General features: G+C 39.3%; 1 protein-coding gene across 2 annotated transcripts in view; it reads left to right on the top strand.

The window, feature by feature from the left end:
• The window catches only part of LOC131459603 (glypican-6-like), a 152,205-nt gene that overhangs the window by 81,156 nt on the left and 53,691 nt on the right, over positions 1-17,358 (top strand). The gene's annotated exons all lie outside the window — the stretch shown is intronic.

Below are 17,358 nucleotides of genomic sequence, written 5' to 3' on the forward strand. Positions count from 1 at the left end.
GTTACACACTTTATTATTATTATTATAATGTCACATCTACAGTTCGCCTGCACTGTTCACACGCTATAATTCTATTCTGAAACCTCTTCTGTGGACGGAACTTTTACACTCTTTTGGAATTTGACTGCATTTGCAATGTACTTATTAAAAGCCCAGGGATTAAGTACAAACATTCCACATCCTTTTTTTGATTTACTTGAGCTCCCGGTGTGGGGGCCACTGTGAGACTTTCTACACGGCGTATTCTCCAATTTGCATTTGAATCACCCACAGAGTGCAAAAGCTTTGCAAAAGAGCAAAGATAAAAGCACGCTTCCACTGAGGTCTCTGATATACAGTAGATATGGGTTTTTGTTTGTTGGTGCCTCTCAACCGCAGTAACTTTGACAAAATGTTCTCATAATTATAGATCATTTTTGAAATATTCACTCACTTGTTATTCATCTGTGCTTGGATTCAGAAGCCGGTTGATTAGTTACTGAAAAACAAACATGTTTTTTAGAACATTATCAAACACTGGAGATTAATTTTTAAAGGATTAGTAGATGTAAATCCATGGTAAACAGAGAGTTACGCAGTGGTCTTCATGAGTCTCTCTGAAGCTGTTTGTCCACTTTAAGGAAAAAGATCCCCAAATATATTATATTATACATTTTGGGATTAAAGTTGTATCATTAAATTGTTTTAAATTTAAATTGAATGGATTTCTGAACATGGTGTATAGCCATCAGTATTATGTATTAGATTTAATCATCTCAGTAGCACCACCATTTATCAATGTCTCATAGAAGTCGAAGCAACCAAAATCGATAACCGTCACCTGCAATGAGAGAAATACGATATAAAAACGGAGTTCAAACGTGAGTTTTTCAAATTGTCTGCAGAGTTCAGCGGCGATCTGATTCCTTTTCATCTGTTTTTTTTTTGTTGTTTTTTGAGCTCGAAAGTCGCTGTACCTCAACGGTTCAACGGGGGGAGACAAATTGTCTGACGAGGAAAGAAGAAAGTGTGAGAAAGTCTGAGAGAGAGAGCGGGAGAAAAAAAAATAAATGAGGTGTGCTCAGTTTGAGAAAGAACTTTAATCATTCTGATGTCGGAGGCTGAGCCGACTCCCTCTGATAAGCAGTTGACTCACAGAGACAGATCACAGAGCCCGGTCGATGTTACAGCATGTTATATTCTGTAAGAAATGAACTCTATATATGGCGACACCAAACTTAGGCTATAATTGGTCATTATTTGACTTTCTGTTTTAAGTCACAGAGTAAATCTTTATTCAATTTTTTTGCAGAACGTGATAGGAAATCTCCAAATGTATGACTTTTTCTGTCAGTTAATTTAAAAAGTAATCATTACTAATGATGTTGAATTAATATCGTAACACCATACTGATTGAATAGTAAATAACTTTATTTGTATTTTTTTTCAATGATTATTGTAATTGGTTATTTTGGAAGGAAATTAGTCATTGTTGGTGATTACAAATGCAGATAATGCATGACAAAGGTAGCGGTAGTCGGGGTAATAATTTAAGTCATGATGATGACCATTGAATTCATACTTGTTGAGTAATTTGTGTATAATTTTTATATATAATAAAACTCAGAATGTCAGCCATCAGCTGCACTGATTACTAAAAAACCAAAAAAAACACAGAAAACCTTGAGTCAAAAGGTAAAAAACCAACATGATAAACAAATATTCTCCATTCAAGTGCATAATAGTCTATAATTTTCTTTCCTCAATGAAACAAAATGCGACTGCCGTCTTTTATTATCGTCCCGTCTAACGACTGAATCGCTTAATTGACGTTCCCGCTTTATTTTCACTTTCCTCCCGTACCCACGTACGCGCATAATTGAGAGGGATTATGGGAATTTGCATCATCATACCATGCAGATATTAAAGGCTATATCCTCCCCCGCTGTATGCCACTGCCATACATCATCATATACCGCCAGTCATAAATTATTACTTTATTATTGAGCTTATTTCCAAGCGAGCTAGAATTCCATGGTACCACAGTGGCATTTCAGGCAGAGACGTCAAATCATCCAACACACCTCTCCATACATCTGTTCTGAGCTTATAAAGCTCTGTCACTCTGGATCAAATCCCATATTTCCCTCCGTCCTCATCAATTATGAAGCCGAGCCAGGCACCGGTGTATGTGTGTGTGTGTGTGTGTGGCGTTCCTGAAGGCTGTCAAGCCAGCGAGCGACACCAGTGAGTGCGGGAGGTGAGAAGTTGTGTGACATGACAAATCACCTTGACCTCGGGATCACCTCGCTGTATTTGCGGCTTTCAGTGGCAATAAAAGACACTTTTTTCCTTCCTCAAAGCACCTGCCTGTTTGAAGACAGTAATGGCTGCTGCATGAGGCCATTTCTTTCAATTCCATATTGCATTTTTGTGTTTTATGGTGGAATGTTACATTTCTTAGTGATAGAAGTTCATTTTTGAGGATAATCCAGCAGTTTTTGGTGATTTTAGACATGTGTGGCAAATGCCCCATCACGTAAAAGTAAAATAACCAGAATTTACAGCTAATAGTATTCATTTATTAAAAGTGAAAGTACTTTTTTTAATCACACCGTTTCATTTAATCAGTCATTCAAACTTTATTGTATTTTCTTCAGTGCTGACTGCGCTTACACATACGCCGACACGTCAACGCATATGACAGTTAACATTTGTTTCATGGGCTCAGAGGCCAGAGTAGTTCATTAAACATGGAAACAGAAGCAGAGGAAACTCTTTCTCTCCACGATGCAAATGAGAAACACCGGAGGCCAAGTTATGAACAAGCGAGAAAAAAAGGTAAAAAATACTAATACTAATCCAATCCCCCCAAAAACAATACATGATGCATGAATGTGCCGTATTAATATGCAAGTTGGAATTAAGTATTCTTTTAGCACTTCACATTGTATGTTTATGTCAAAAAAACAACCTTGTGCCTGTTTGCACAAAACTCGGTTTTAAACCTGAATATCAGTGACCACTACTGTGATATACTGCTATACAGTATATATACTGCTCGTAGTCGCTCACCTATTTTAAACACAGATTAATATAATACATTTTATATTTTTATTCATTTTAAGAACTCAATTTTATGTCAAAATTTTATGTCAAAATCGCGCAAATGTGTCGTCTGTGATGCGCTCAGTGTTAAGGGATTCAAATTTTCTATACAGTTGTGTGCAAAAGTGTTTGCCCCCTTCCTGATTTCTTATTTTGTTGCATGTTTGTCACACTTAAATGTTATCAAACTAATTTAAATATTAGACCAAGACAACCCAAGTTAAAAAAAAACTATCCAAACCTACATGGCCCCATGTGAAAAAGTAATTGCCCCCCTTGTAGAATCATCAGGTCACTGTGGTTAGTCACATTTTTTGGAAGATTTTACTTGCAACACCCAGGCCTGATTACTGCCAGACCTATTGAATGAAGAGACAACTTAAATAGAACCTGTCAGACAAAGTCAAGTCGGCCAATAGATCCTAAAAAAGCAAGACATCTAAAGCAATTCAGGAACAAATGAGAAACAAAGTAAGTGACATCTATCGGTCTGGAAAAGGTTACAAAGACCTTTCTAAAGCTTTGGTGACAAACATGCTGAAAAATAAGAAATCAGGAAGGGGGCAAACACATTTTGATGGGCCAACTTTGGTCCACTGGCCCCACTTTGAGCTGTCCTGATCTAGAAATACTGATTGTAGAGTGAGGGTGACATGGTGGTCTTAAGATAAGAAATCATTAAGGGGTTTTATAAAATCATCAGAAAGTATCATCTAGTCTCAGTGGCAGGTCTTGAGGCTAATTAACACATGAAGTGTTGCCATGGCTCCTGTTGACTTGCTCCGTGGAAACCATTCATTCATTCATTTTCTTCCACTTTGAGCATTGCAGGGGAGGGGGGGGGGGGGGGGGGGGACTGGAGCCAGTCCCAGCTGGCATCGAGAGAATCCATGCACACATGGGGAGCAACATGTAAACTCCACACAGACCTGGGTCCGTGGTATAGCCACTGTACCACCGCGTTCTATTATAACAGTGAATGCCTCTAATCCGAATAATCTAGTACGGCGGGAAATTCACTAAAATCCCAGGTTTGAAAAATGACACAAAGCACCGTTCCTCCGCCATCGTTCACTGAAGATGACGAGGCCTGTATTATTAGAGTTGACAAACAGTTCTGTGCACGGCAGTGAAGTCAGAACAGGACGGGGACACAGACCTCCACTCGTAAAAAAATGGGATTGGACTCAGAACAGTTTCCCCCGGTCATGGATCCAGGATTACGAGCGGAATCTCTCTGGATTACAGTTTATGATGACCATTAAGAGTTTTATCCTCGAGGTACTTAAAACACACTCGAGCCACATTAAAACCTGCTCGGGGTAGATTGCAGGGATTTGGACCTTTTGAGCGTTTTGGAGTTCAGGCATTTCCCAGTACTTATCACTCACTCTGCATACGCATCGGGAGTCTGGCCTCGTCCACAGTGGATATTAAGTCGTGATGATGGAAGGAAGTAGGGTATTTTGCACTGAGGGGGATTAGTTTTCCTGATGGCTTATATACTGTCATGTTGATCTTATTATGCACTCGTTTCCCGCCACGACTGTCAGATCATTTAACATTTAAGCTCCGAGTCGGTTTATAATCTTTACGCAACATTTAGCTTAGAATAATGCTGTGCCAGATTTTTGAAGTCTTTACTGACATGTGAGAAACACCAACAACCTTCTTCTGTCTCATATTGCCACTCCTGAATTCCTGAATTTAGTTCAATTCTTTACGGCGATGATTAACGGCGTTGTGCAGAGAGACAAAGTGATGGAAGACAGATGTGAGTAATTGTATATACAGTATACATATATATAGAGAGAAGGTGGAAGGTTGTTACATTATTTTTTTGTTTAGGGCTTATTTATAACTTGCACATGAAAAAGTGTCATGCATTCATTTATAAAAACATAATATGACTGAATGTATTGGGTTTCCGCAGCTGCTTTTTACATTAACCCTTTAACACTTAAGCCTCAAAATGTCCCTCTGGACTATGATATAATATAATATAATATATATATATACATATATGTGTATATATTATATATATATATATAATAAACTTTATTTGTATTGCATCTTTCATATAAGGATTGCTTCACAATAAAAGGAAAATAACATTTAAAAAACAAATACAACAACAAAACACAACACCGGGTGGAATGAAGAGAAAAAGTCCAAAGTCAAAAAGTAAAGAAACCTGTTTTAACTTTGAAATAAAACAAAAGATGCAAATAAAACGAAAGAAGAGCAATGTGATAAAAGGATAAAGTCTATAAAAATGAGTTTTAAGAAGTGATTTAAAACAAACTTCCCTGCAGCCGTGAAAAAAAGCCGACGGTTATTCGTTATATTCGTTATAATATTTGAGCACACATGGGATTTGCTTTAAGAAATCACATAAATGTATACCCGGGGAATTCGCTGTTGTTCTATATTTGAAGTTATTTGAAGGTGACAGTATTACAGTGTGTGTGTGTGTGTGTGTGAGATCTAGTACAGTGTTTTTACAGACTTTTTACATGCGGACCCACTTTTTAAAGATGACAAACCACCGTGACCCAGTTCATATTTTGAATCATAACAAGAGCATAACAAAAAAATGTGTGCATAATATAATAGAATGTGACTGACTGTTGCACTGCCATATCAGTAACATCTTTTTTTTTTTTGTCTTAAATACATAAACCAGCCTTTTTCACATGTTTGAGATATTACCCACGTCACTTCATGCATGTATCTGATAAATCTTGTGTCAACCAGTTTTGATTTCACCTTTCTTATACTAGGACGTCATATTGACTTTCAAATCTCTTTTAGAACTCAGATCCAGCTAAAACAGGGTCAGGCAATGACTATGCATTATTTTAGCCGCTGATATAAGTTGCTGCAGCTCACAGTAAATACTCCCTTTATTCTACATTTAAAATCATTTAAATGGCATGAGGATTTTGGCGATTTTGAGAAACAGGAAGTTCACTCATGTCGCCTGCAACCAGCTGTCAATCACACTGGCGTCGACTCATAAGTCCCGTCATCTGTTTTGTTCCAAATGGGAGCATAATTTACAAACTAAAAAAGAGTTAAAATGTGGGATTGAGACCATTAACTGCCCAGGAATTTCCTCATGTTATAAATAAAGTCCATTTAAACCAGGGGTGCAAAACGTACGGCCCACGGGCCAGAACTGGCACGCCAGAAGGTCCAGTCCGGGCCCGCAAGATCATCCCTCCAATTCCGAAAACATGAAATGTCACTACACACACACACACACACACACACACAGACAAACCATTTAAACACGATCGCCGTGCTAACCGGGGCTACTATGCTACATGGCTTTGTGGTGATTAAGCGCTATAAACAACACTTAATTCATAGTTTACGGGATTTTTCGCAGAAAAGTTAAAACCAAATTGAAGATAATCTACTAGAATTATGTAGTTATACATACAATACAGCAATTCCTAATTTGTCCCCCGTGGTCGCATTTTTATTAGCTCCCATTTTAGTTTCAGGTATACTACACATAGATGTGTATTAAAATACGTTTCTTGACGTGTTCTAATCATATGTGAAATACTAGAATTGTCAGCTCCAGATTCCTGTGACTAAATGTTTTGTACCTTTTATAGATCCACTTGTACCTGATTTAAGCTTTAGGTACACATTGGTATTAAAAATCATCCACTTTTTATATACAGATGATATTTCTTGTCATCTTTTTCCTCTGGCACTGACTGATCTAGAGTTGCACGGACAGTCGTTCAGTATCCGCTCACTGATTGACATGTTCTACAACCGCGCAGCAGACGGTTGCTGTTTGTCAGCAGATTTCGCTCGGGGCAGTTTAAATGACTGCCTCCATCAGAGGGAGTGTGTCCCATTCCGGTTTGTCAGCTGAGGTTCACTTCCACAGATGCAATGAACAAACTTGTCCCTCATTCATTGCGGCAGTCTCTCTCACTTCCTGTGTCTGAATCGCTCTATCTTTCTCTGTGTGTGTGTCGGTGTGTGTCCGTCCACTGGCTCGCAGCTCACACACACAGCTTGCTGCGGATAAGTCCTCAGCTACGACGCTGTGACAGCAGATGGCAGCGGGCTCCGAAAAGGTTGGCACGTAATCGTAAAAAAAAATGTGCCGCACCAAAGATGTCCCTTTTTAATTAAAAGATTTTGATCTGTGGTGAACTGTGGAATGTTTGAAAAAAGTAGAGAGAGTGGCAGCATGTGGTCTGAAATACAAGGACATGATTTGGAGGGGTAATAAAGAAATGTACTGTACAGTATGTCCATCTGGACGGTGTATGCTCCCCTTTATATAGACAAGCCCGATATAGTGTGGCTGGGAATTTAGACCAAAATATAAAGTATAAAAATGACAAAAGGCGGAGGGATGATGACCCAATCAGCTTTTTTTGTGGCCCACAGTCCCATCATTAGCTGCTGCTGAGGACTGAGCTGCACTGTAAAACATTAAAATGTTGGTTACTCTCAGTAAACTAAGTTATAGTTCTGACTGAAGTTTAGAACGAAAGAATACCAAAAGGAAGTGGACTTGTGTTTGGGCTCGTCTGGTCAGTCGGGGGCCAGTCAAATAAAGAAAAAAGCCAATTTTTTTTTTGGAAAAGCAACAATTGCATTATGACGTTATGAGCTCATATCATCAATATGCCGTATTAATTCCTTTTTTTTATATGTACTCTATTGCCTCGTGTGAGCTTTCTGTCTTTTACTTCTTCTGTCTTTTATCCATTATTCTGTACAGCACTTTGGTCCACTGGATAATTGGACAATTGGATAATTTCAAAATATTATTGGTTGTTTTAATAGGCAGCAATAAAAAAAAACAAATTTATGATGCAAAATTAATCTATTCATTGAAAATAAGAACATATAGAAATGACTCGTTACAACTTGATATTGTTTGGAGGGCCACATGTGGCCCCCAGGCCGCCACTTTGAGACCCATGAATTAGATCTAACAAAGGTGATATGACACGTAAATGCCCTAAACAAAGCCCTGCGTCAGTCTACAGCTGAGCTACATGAAGGACCTGATCTCTGTTAATAATAAAGTAGCCGACGGCCGGTACATGTGCTAACTCCTGCAGGTAGAAGGTGATCAGGGTGATGTCAGCTCTCCTCTGACCTGATACGTGAGGTCAACGTCGGGACGTCCTGACAAAAAACATCTGTCAGATTTTGACAAAGAAATCCAAACATCTGTCGCGTTTAACCACTGGTGACACTATGTCACATCATCTGACTGTATCAACCCTGACTGTTTCCTGTGACTACTTTTTTGCACCTTGATTTAAAGTGTACGCAGCACTTTTTTTTTCATTTTTTTTTTTTTATTTTACAAGCACTTAGAGAAGGTTGTCAGCTTCAATGTTGTCACATTTGTCCAGAGCTTTCTTGGCAGCCTTAGGAGACCGGTTTGCCTCCGACACTCAGGCTGAGCTGGGGGACGTTCGGGGTCAGGTGGACACGGGGGTGAGCGAGCGAGGTGAGTGCCACGCTGTAATCCAGTAGGCGGATGGATAACAATATAGAGGTTTTTGCCGGTTTTGTTGCCATCGGAGATGGCGAGTGGCTCACGCTGTGCGGTCCCTGTAGTCACTGAACAGCGTGGGCTCGGCTTTTAATGTGTTTGCACTTGTCTCGGCAAATTAGAGAAACAGGCCCGAGTGGCGCTCCAGACATGCCACATAACATGGTGTGTGTCAGGTTAAATCAGCGGGCGGCAGCGACACACGTCACCAAAGACAGACACTGGAGCTGATGCGCGATGGGCAGAGGCACATGCTCCTCACATGTGGATTATTCTATCAGCTTGTCAGACGTTCATCGATTTGACAGCGACGGATTGTTAGTGCAGTGCATCTATGGAACTGTCTCTGGCTCCATCTTTCATTTAACATGCTGAGTGGGGAGAGAGAGAGAGGGGTTCAGGAAGTGGACAAGGTTGGTACACTGTGCTGCGGACCATGGTTTATTATCAGTGACAACTTAAGTGCACACACTGTCGTGTTGAGCTCTGTCTGTGGTTGTATGTTTCTGTAGATTCACCTGATTGGTTATTTTCTCTAACCTCTCAGTCTTGCGTCGTTGCAAAGATAGATAGATAGATAGATAGATAGAACTGTATTGTCATTGTACAACATACAACAAAATTAAGGTGCATAAAATAAAAGATAAAATAAGGATTCATTTGGCCACTAATGAATCCTATACAATAATATACAACTCCTTATATGGACATCCTGGGGTGTGTGTTTATAGGTCTTTTTTTCTTTTCTTTTTGTTCATGAAAACGAGCAGAGTGAAGTTTGAACTATGGCGTTTTTCCAAATTTCACAAATTCAATCCCATTTTAAACATTTTGATAATTTTTTTCTCAAGTGTGTTTATATAGTTGGTGAAATTTAACCTTTTTTTCATCAGATTGACTCGGTTATAAGACACTGTATAGTGCACATTTGTATAGCCTCTGTTTATACTGTATATTTAAACATAGTAATTGAAAAAAGCAGCCGAAATGCTCTGTGTTCGAAGAGTTAAAAAGTTGGTCCACACGCTCACTTATGTCTACATGCAAATCCAACGAGTTGCTTTCATGTGATGAGTTAATTTGAACAAGCAGTTGAGCAGGTGTACCTAATATAGTGGCCTAGTCAATGGGTCGTTAGCTGAGAAACACATAAACGCAGTTGAATTCAAACACACTGCTGGTTCCAACTGTCTATTGTGTTCATATTTGTATAATACAGTCAATATTATCTGAACTAAATTGTACTGTTAATGTTTTAGCTCAGTTTGAGACACTTAAGTTTCCTGTGTGTGTGTGTGTGTGAGAGAGAGAGTTCAATAATTCCACACACACACGCCCAAACAACAAAAACAGGGCATTTGTCAGCACCTTCCACAAGGACCCTGCACTGTACGATTATTTTCTGCTCTGGCACACTTGTGATTAAGATGTGACTATGTTTAGGGAACTTGGTTAAGGTCAGATCACCTTCATGGTTAAAGGAAAGCAATATGTTTTGTTTTTTTTAGAGAGGACAGAGTATTAGTAACAACAGAGCTCATTCATCACTTCAAAGAGGAGAAAAAAGGGAAAAAAGGTTCCCGTGTTCCCGAAAACCCTTCTTTGTTGTTGCTTTGTCCAGATCATTTCCACTGGGACTCGATGTTCAAAAGAATTATTACACAATAGAACATTTGCCATTGTTTGCTTTCATTAACCTAATGAAGCCTCCATGACTTGGAGGAGAGAGCGATTATTTCACAATGGTACATAAAATTGGACACTTACGGTACATGTTCACTCCCGGTGTAGAAGTTTTTTATGTAATCTACATAATCTCTATGGATTAGTTTATACTTGAATATAAGAGACGTAAATGACACTCAGTAAGTTGTAGTTCTTTTGTCTGCAAATATACTTTTTATGACTCTTACAAGTTCAAACCGACAAGATCTGGAGACGCACATGTGAACTCCCAAAACCTTTGCACATCGACGAGGCGTCGGATTTGTGCAAAGGGAAATAAGATATTGAAATATAATTGAGCTCAGATGAGTTAAATCCCTGTGAAAACTCGTGCGACTGTAAGCCTCGCCAAGAGAAAACATTTGCCTACGTTTGGTTTATTTACACGAGCGTTAGAACAAAGCCGCAGAGAGGCCTGTTCGGCTGACTGTACGTGATAAGCGGCAGCTGGGCTCTGTTAGCTCTTCTCGATAACAGAAAACCACTACTTAAAGCAAATGCAGACAAATATACTGCATGTTTCACTGCATAAAATATGTACTGGATAAAAAGAGACCTTTGAACTCAAACAAGGCCGTGTAGTGGAGTAAGATTCTTGACTTCACTCGAGTTTTGCTCTTGTTTTTACGCCTCCGCACCAGGGACGACTGTGGCTGAAGGCATTCTGTTTTTTGTTGCTTTGTCTATCTGTTGTAATTCTTGTAAAAGTTATGTGTCGTGATGCAATGAGGGCGCTTCTTCAAAGTTGGTGTAAATATCCACTTCTAGCTAGAGTGTGTAATTTGTTTCTAAAACGCTGTTTTATCGTATTTGTTGAAATCCTTTTTAAATTTTCTGGGACAAAATTAAAAAAAAAGCCCCGGGAATATTGTAGAAAACTATCTCAATATGGACTGATTTAATGATAGTATATCAGTCTGTCACTTACCAACCTAAGGTTCAGGTCATACTTCACGTGTCTGCCATGGTCCACATGGTGAAAATGTCCACAAACAGGTTGACAGTGAGTCCACCTCCAGGTTGAGTCTTGTTTCAGTCAAAGAGAGACTACGAAGCAGACAGTAACCATGGAAACCTGCTTGAGTTAGTATCAAGAAATCTGCTGGTACCTACACATGTTCAACTCGGCGCTCAAAGGAAACACAAAAGAGGGTAAACTCAGACTGTTTAGATGAAAAGGATGAAAAGAGGACAAAAACTTAACCGTCTCTCGTGAGTCATGACACAAAAGCATCTGAAGAGCATTTTGTGGATGTCTCTCTCTCTCTCTCTCTGGTTAACCAAAGACGAACCAAATGCCCTTTGGATGCCCTTGTGAGGGTTTGTGCAGAGGATGCAGGAAATGACATCTATTTATAAATGCAAGAAACATCTATATGTCTAACAGTTCAAACTTGGCAAGGGGACTGACTAAGGGACGACAGTGTGTGCAGTGTTTGGATAGGAAATGCAAGCGATGCTGGTGGAAATGCTACACATACTGTAGGACTGGGAGAAAATACGATAACATACGACATATTGTGATAGAAAAACAAGCCAATGACAGCCGGACAGCCAATGACAATGAGAGAAAGAACCATTCGAACCAATAGCTGCAGCCGCGTCATGCAAGACTTTACCGCGTGAGACGCTGTCCCTTTAAAGCTAATGTCGTGTCAAAATAAGCAATATTTAAACCAAAATATCCTTTTCGTATCTTTACATTGACAAAACTAATTGACTAAGCTTGACAGAAATATTTATGCATGTCAGACCTAGCAGCTAATGGGTCATTCTGCCCATTTCCAGTACACTTTGAAACACCTTTAACTGTAATAATATACAGTTTAAATATACTATTTTCCCTCCATTTTTTTTCGAATAAGCACCTTTACTTAAGCACAGCGATTTTGTGAATGCACTTCCAGGAAGGAGGAGTCGTTTGAGGCATAAACAGCGGCCTACACTCATTACTCTGCTGCTTTGAAGGAGCAGCTTGAGGGTGTCAGCCTGGCTCCTGATGTGAGCATTAACTTTATTGAGAATTAATAAGCCCGAGCAATAATAAAGCAAGCCATTTTCTAGATCCGTCCCATAAAGGCCACAGACGGGAGTCACTCCACTCACCTGAATCGCACATCGGCAAAGACGACGTTAGCGCTAACCCTAAATCATTATAATAAAAAAAGATAAGCCCCACAATTATAATGACTTATAAGTCTAATAGACGCTCTTAAAGAGGCATCACCTTGTCTAATCCAACGGCGGTGTTGTCATGCACATATGGCGTGAACTCCCTTTAGAGGTAACCGAGTGGGACGAGCACAGAGCGGTGGAAATTGCTTTCATGTCACCGGGTAATGAAGTTGTGAGGAATGACAGTGACTTTGCAAGTTACCAAGGCCAATCAAGAGGAGCCCATGTGGGACAGTGAGGCTGTCGACAAAGAAAGGAAGAAGAAGAGTCTCCGTAGTTCTGTCATAATTATTGTGACAGGTAAGCGGTGCCTCGTGCTGATTGGACGTTTAGACTGCGTCGCCGTCCCAGTGTCCCCACTCACGATGGCAGCGCGTGAGTCATCGGTCACTATTCAAATCTGAAGAGCATCTGCTTACGAGCAACACGTTGCATCGCAAAGATAATTCTTTCTAACTGTACTGTAGTTGGAAACTTGAGTTCAGGCGTTGATTTAATGGTTTCACTACTTTTTAAGCTCCAATGTGCAATATGTTAAAGGGTGTATTGGTAGAAATGTAATATATGACCCATGTGTTTGTGTAAGTGTTGGATAACTTGGATATTAATAATATAAAAGCAGAATCTTGGATAATGAAGCAGAAGCTTACAGTATATTATGTGCATGTGAGACTTAATAAGGTTTTGTTAGCATAACCTATAGACAATCTGATTTGTGACACCCCAGGATGTCCATATAAGGAGTTACGTATTATTCCCGCAGCAATTGACCAAGGGTTTGTTTATTATGATTGCTTGATGACCTTATTTATCTTATTTTCCTTCACCATCCGTGTGCCTTGACACATTGCAACACATTGATTGTGGTTGGTGTGATTGTAATTGGGCTAAGCTGCTAATGAATTGCCCTTTTGGGATCAATAAGGTCTGAATCTGAATTATCACATAAACCAATATGCTATCGTAAAATGTTAATTTTTTCACAATAATTATTATTAATATGCTACATGATAGGCGTGGCAATCTCTTAACATACGTAGCTTTCTCCACCTTTACCCCGCTGTGAACTCCCTCTTCTTCGGCCAGGTAAGTTCCGCCCCCAGTCTCCCTCATTCAAATTAAGCATTTGAGCAGCGCCACCTTGAGGAAACATGAAGTAGTGACGGCGTGTAAAACTGTTTACATTAGAGCGTCTTAATTTGTTAGACATATCGATTATCGTATTGCATTAGGAAAGATGACGATATATCACCAAATTGATATTTTTACCCACCCCTATTATATAATACTAATTAACATCATTTTTTTAATATATTTTTTCAAAACTGGACTTGTTTACTTCCGCTGTATAATGCAGTTGTACTACTTTTGCTTTGAGGGTTTCTTTCACTACTGCTGAACTCTCTATGTTAATCTCACTCTGTGCCTGAGACGTCTCCTTCCATAGTCCGACACTCAAACCCGCTTGGAAATCTCCCATCCACTCAACTGTAAATAAGTTTCAAACAGATAATCACATTATCTGTGTCGTCCAGGACGAACAGAAAACTGCTGGGCACAGTCAGTGCAATAATGTAAAGTTTCCTGTGTGGTAATTAGAAGTTAACACAATTTCCCATGGCTCACGAAGCTCAGGGGCAGTAGAAAATACTGATATTTGCATTGTGTTACTTGGATATAAAGAGCATCGTTGGAAAGATCTGCATGTCTCTCACAGTAAAGACCCTTTTCCACTAACGTGGCACGCCTCGCCTCAGCACGGTTAAGTTGTGTCCCCATTAGCAATAGTATCAGGTATATTATTATTGATGTGATGTCTGACTCAAGAATCAAGCCGAACAATGCCGAACTGTAGATCAGTTAAAAAGACTTAACAAAACCTGAAAATGTGGCTTAATCTCCAACATTTACCAAGGAAATGTCTAAAATCTCATTATTTAACAGAGTCTGGTGTATTTAGCGACAGCACTGCCAAAAGCAGTGTGTCAGACGGATTCTAATGACTGCTTTAAGTCACTAGTCACTCATTTGTGTGTGTGTGGGTGTGTGTAAAACAAAGTCACTGCAGTTTCATGCAGCCGTGCTGTGGTGACTCCGCCCACGTTGAGGAGGTATCTTCTTATGGAAACACAACCAAGCCTGCGTCGAGGCGAGTAGTGGAGACGCAGCATAAGTCGCCGATCCTGAAACGAATTAACAGAAACAAATTCATCACAGAAATATAGATATTTGTTATTATTCAACATTCTGATGGATGATCTGTCTTATTTTTCATCCTCATTTCAGTTTCATCTGGATTTCCTGTCTTTGCCTGTAGGTACAGGTCAAGCTGAGCCTAGAGAAAACAAAAAAAGGGCTTTTTCTTTCCTCTGTCACTTATAGAGAATATATTTATATGCAAATCAGCCAGTGAAATAAAATGATTCAGAGCGCTTGATGGGAAAATGTTACATTTATTCCACGGTGTGCGAGTCATTGAAGGGGACGGGAGGGTGGGTGATTGCCGCAGATGCGGCGTGATGTGCGAGGAAGTCCGAGTCTAATCTAAAAACTGTCTCATCCCTGTCTCAGTTACACTTGACTGATGAATTGCACGGAGAAGTCAGATTTGACTCGAGGATGTGTTTACGTGGGATACTCTTCTTTTTCCTGAGTGACAACACAAAGATCTAACGTGTTAAATTGGCGCTGGCTGTTCGTCATACTGTTACCAAATTTTACATATGCTGGATGATTGTCAACAACATAATAAAAAAAGTTTAAAATAAGCTGATAAAGATATAATATCAGATGGTTGAAGGTTAGGTTTTGCTCCAGGGTCAAGGAACGGATCCTGCTTCCTCATCCTTACTCATCCTCTGTGGATGTAAACCACGTTTTTTTTAGGCTCACGTAACATTCTGTGCTGCCAATGTACAATGTTTCAAATTGAAACCATGTTTTGTTACAAATGAAACAACTGTCGTTTAGTAACTTATTCAACTGACGGGTAAGGATAAGGAAAATGCACAAAATGTGCACCCTAATTATAGCCTATTATTATTTAATAATAGACTCCTACGGGGGCTGTGAGTGTTGGGATTAGTTTTGCAAAATTCTGTGTATTACCAAAATTACAAACTTTCCATGGGAATTAAGAGGATTCAACTGGAAATGCTCTTAAATACAGTTGGTAAATGATGCATTGTAGCGTAATCTTTGCCAGAAAAAAATATCAAGCACTGATAAAGTCCTACTCTCAAGTGAACCTGCTCAATTTAATTATTGTAATAATTTGAAATAATAATTTCAGCATGTTGTTACAAAACAGAATGTTGGCATTTATGACACAGTTCCTTGAAATGATCAAAACAATTCCCATTAATTCCCATTATTTCTCATAAACCCCTAATCATTCCCATTGTTCCAATGGAAGGTTTCCAATGTGGATCTAAAAAAGTTCCCTTGAACTTGAAAGATTCTGGCAATTTACCAGGAATTGTGTGGCCCTTTGTAAACCCTTGTTACAATTTGACAGAAATATTTCAAGCGAGCGCTTTGATTGGCGTGTGCTCGGATCAGTGTCTCTGTCCAAGTGTGGCTGTAGCACCTGCTGCCTGCGTCCTTCTGTCTGTCTTGTTTGTGTCTTCTCCAGTTTTCTCTCCATCTGTTTCTTCTGTTTCTCTTTGTCTCTGCTTCCTTCCCGTTTGTTTCTCTGCGTCTTTGGTTTTCCTCTCTCCACTGACAGCTTCTCTCGTTTAGTCTCGACTCCACTGACTAACAACAACAACAACAAGAAGAAAATGAAACGCTAGTTACATATATGATATATGTCTCGTGTTGTATATGTGTATACGCAGACATAATTAGGCAACAGTTAAGAGCGTCCCTTTAGCATGCATTAACACAAAATATACATTGAATGACTGTCAAGCAACTGTGAACACATTATGTGTCAACAATGTCTCGTGGGAAGTGAAGACAAGATATATAAAATACACAAATAATAAAATATAATGTGTACTAATAATGGATATATTTAATACATTAATGATGAATACTTATCATAATGCCACAGCAGCCCGACACGTACAGATTTAACAGTCAAACTGACTTTTCCCGATGAGATTCCCTGACATGAAGACGAATCATTCAGCAGAAGACGTGCAGCGATGGAACTGACAACCTAGCTTCATGCATACATGGGCTTTTTTTTTCTTTTTACAAGGCGTCGCGTGATGTCGGTGGCAGATTTGCTGAAGGCAAAGATTGTTTATTTGATCCTTGTTGTCGACTGCCAAGCAGCAGTGGAAGCGAGTACACTAATAGCGTAAAATCTCTGTCTCTCGCCATCTCTCACTGTCGTTCACTCCCTTTTCCCCCCATTTATTTTCTCTCATCTTTTTCCTCTCTCACACACACATAGGTTTGTGCAGCTATTCTTCTCAGGTCACTGCATTGACTTCTGACCCATGGTCATTTGCAGTGGGAATAATTCACAACTCCTTATATGGACATCCTGGAGGTGTGTGTTTATAGCTCACGTCATCAGGCTCAAACATTTGTGTCGTTAAATCATTAAAACGTAGTAAAATTGTGAAAAAAGGGAAATTTGAACTGTGACGTATTTCCAAATTTCACAAGTTTAGTCCGATTTTAAACTTCTCAAACTTCTTAAACTCCTCAGGTGTGTTTATAAATGTTTTTTATTTTCATTAGATTGTCTGATTATTCTGAAAGAAAGGATATAAGACACATTCTTATAGCCTCTGTATATATTGTATGTTATATATGCTTACCATAAACTTATCATAAGCACAATTTAAATGCTTAGCACTAAA

Source organism: Solea solea, chromosome 5 (genome assembly GCF_958295425.1).
Source record: "Solea solea chromosome 5, fSolSol10.1, whole genome shotgun sequence".
Classification (NCBI taxonomy): Eukaryota; Metazoa; Chordata; class Actinopteri; order Pleuronectiformes; family Soleidae; genus Solea; species Solea solea.